The sequence below is a fragment of the Lissotriton helveticus genome, chromosome 12 (assembly GCF_964261635.1).
Source record: "Lissotriton helveticus chromosome 12, aLisHel1.1, whole genome shotgun sequence".
Classification (NCBI taxonomy): Eukaryota; Metazoa; Chordata; class Amphibia; order Caudata; family Salamandridae; genus Lissotriton; species Lissotriton helveticus.
In genome coordinates this window covers 139,754,901-139,758,122 of record NC_136073.1, presented here as the reverse complement: position 1 = coordinate 139,758,122, position 3,222 = coordinate 139,754,901, and positions in this window count along the sequence as shown.

Sequence of the window (3,222 nt, the reverse complement as noted above, 5' to 3'; positions counted from 1 at the left end):
CCGGGGCTTGAGCTCCGGCCGGCCCCGGGGTGCGCGAGCCCCCCGTCCCGCAGGCCTCCAGAGGGTCCGGGTGCTGGGGACGGGGCTCCACCGGGGCCCGGGGAGGCTCTCCCCAGCCTGGCTAGGTTTCGGAAGGTGGGACCGGGCCCGGGGCTTGAGCTCCGGCCGGCTGGCCCCGGGGTGCGCGAGCTCCCCGTCCCGCCGGCCACCAGAGGGTCCGTGCGCTGGGGACGGGGCTCCACCGGTTCCCGGGGAGGCTCTCCCCAGCCTGGCTAGGGTTCGGAAGGTGGGACCGGACCCGGGGCTTGAATTCCATCTGGCCAGGCCCCGAGGGTGCTGGAGCCCCCTGTCCCGCAGGCCACCAGTGGGTCCGTGCGCTGGGGACGGGGCTCCACCGGTTCCCGGGGAGGCTCTCCCCAGCCTGGCTAGGGTTCGGAAGGTGGGACCGGACCCGGGGCTTGAACTCCATCTGGCCAGGCCCCGAGGGTGCTGGTACCCCTCCGTCCAGCAATCCGGCCGGGGGTCCGGGGCGCCCGGGACGGAGGGTCCACCGGGGGCCCAGGGGAGGCTCTCCCCGGCCCGGAATAGGGTTTGGAAAGCCGGGACTGGGGCCGGGGACCGGGCCCGGGGCTTGAGCCCCGTCCGGCAGGGCCCAGTGGTGCGGGAATCCCCCCTCCGTCCTGCAAGCCGGCCGGGGGTCAGAGGTACCCGGGACGGAGGGTCCATCAGGGCCCGGGGAGGCCTGAAGCCCCGGAGCCCTGCAGCCCCAGAGACCTGCAGCTCTGCAGCCCCCGGAACCCTGCAGCCCCAGAGCCCTGCAGCTCCGGGGCAGGCAGATTGGCGTCCTTTTGGTCCCGGCCATCTGGTCGCCCCTCTCGCCTCGGCCATCTGGTCGCCCTGGAAGTCATGATGAGGTGCCATTCGCCTCCCGGATCCCAGCGAGGGCTCCAGGAGGTCGGGTACTTTCGCGCCTTGGGTCCCCTCTGTCACCTTGTGTGCACAGATTGCAAGAAAGTCAGGTAATTTCCCTCCGGATTACTAGGGGGCAGGGTATGCCCGGACACCCCTCCAAGGCTGGTGGTTCTCTGCTAGGGGGACCAGATGGGCTATGCCTGGGTAACACCTCCCTAGGCCACCCGGGGCTTCCTTCCTCCAGGCCAACGGCTTGTCAAATTGCCCAGGACGGGCTCCATGGCTCTTGGGCAGTCGTCCCCCGGGTCTCCAGGCCGATGGCATGTCAAAGTGCCCAGGACGGGCTCCATGCGTCCCGGGCAGTCGTCCCCCGGATCTCCAGGCCGACGGCATGTCAAAGTGCCCAGGACGGGCTCCATGCGTCCCGGGCAGTCGTCCCCCGGGTCTCCAGGCCGACGGCATGTCAAAGTGCCCAGGACGGGCTCCATGCGTCCCGGGCAGTCGTCCCCCGGATCTCCAGGCCGACGGCATGTCAAAGTGCCCAGGACGGGCTCCATGCGTCCCGGGCAGTCGTCCCCCGGGTCTCCAGGCCGACGGCATGTCAAAGTGCCCAGGACGGGCTCCATGCGTCCCGGGCAGTCGTCCCCCGGGTCTCCAGGCCGACGGCATGTCAAAATGTCCAGGACGGGCTCCATGCGTCCCGGGCAGTCGTCCCCCGGGTCTCCAGGCCGACGGCATGTCAAAGTGCCCAGGTTGGGCTCCATGCGTCCCGGGCAGTTGTCCCCCGGGTCTCCAGGCCGATGGCATGTCAAAGTGCCCAGGACGGGCTCCATGCGTCCCGGGCAGTCGTCCCCCCGGGCATCCGCCGCTCCCTTCTCCGGGCCGACGGCAGGTCAGATTGCCCAGGACGGGCTCGATGGGTCCCGGGCAGTCCTCCCCTGGGTGTCCGGCGCTCCCTTCTCCGGGCCGACGGCATGTCAAAGTGCCCAGGACGGGCTCCATGCGTCCCGGGCAGTCGTCCCCCGGGTCTCCAGGCCGACGGCATGTCAAAATGTCCAGGACGGGCTCCATGCGTCCCGGGCAGTCGTCCCCCGGGTCTCCAGGCCGACGGCATGTCAAAGTGCCCAGGTTGGGCTCCATGCGTCCCGGGCAGTCGTCCCACGGGTCTCCGGGCCGACGGCATGTCAAAGTGCCCAGGACGGGCTCCATGCGTCCCGGGCATTCCTCCCCCCGGGCATCCGCCGCTCCCTTCCCTGGGCCGACGGCAGGTCAGATTGCCCAGGACGGGCTCCATGGGTCCCGGGCAGTCCTTCCCTGGGTGTCCGGCGCTCCCTTCTCCGGGCCGACGGCATGCCAAAGTGCCCAGGACGGGCTCCATGCGTCCCGGGCAGTCGTCCCCCGGGTCTCCAGGCCGACGGCATGTCAAAGTGCCCAGGACGGGCTCCATGCGTCCCGGGCAGTCGTCCCCCGGGTCTCCAGGCCGACGGCATGTCAAAATGTCCAGGACGGGCTCCATGCGTCCCAGGCAGTCGTCCCCCGGGTCTCCAGGCCGACGGCATGTCAAAGTGCCCAGGACGGGCTCCATGCGTCCCGGGCAGTCGTCCCCCGGGTCTCCAGGCCGACGGCATGTCAAAATGTCCAGGACGGGCTCCATGCGTCCCAGGCAGTCGTCCCCCGGGTCTCCAGGCCGACGGCATGTCAAAGTGCCCAGGACGGGCTCCATGCGTCCCGGGCAGTCGTCGTCCCGGGCGTCCGGGCCTGGGAGCTCCGGTGGTCCTCACCGTGCCTGAGGCCCAGCCGGGGTCCCCGAGCCCTGCCCGGCGTGGGCAGGCAGCAGCCCTACCCCGAAGGCTCGGGGTGGGAAGCAGGGAGTCCTTTCGTTCCCGGCCACCTGGTTGCACCTTTCCCCTCGGCCATCTGGTCGCACGCAATGCTATCCAAAAGGGCGACCAGATGGCCAAACCTCCCTGGAAGTCCCTATGAGGTGCCATTTGCCTCCCCGATCCCAGCGAGGGCTCCAGGAGGTCGGGTACTTTTACGCCTTGGGTCCCCTCTGTCAACTCGTGTGCACAGATTACAAGAAAGGGGGGTAATTTTCCTCCGGATTACTAGGGGTAAGGGTATGCCCGGACACCCCTGCAAGGCTGGTGGTTCTCTGCCAGGGGGACCAGATGGGCTATGCCTGGGTAACAACACCCGGGGCTTCCCTCCTCCAGGCCAACGGCATGTCAAAGTGCCCAGGACGGGCTCCATGCGTCCCGGGCAGTCGTCCCCCGGGTCTCCAGGCCAACGGCATGAGCGAGTGCCCAG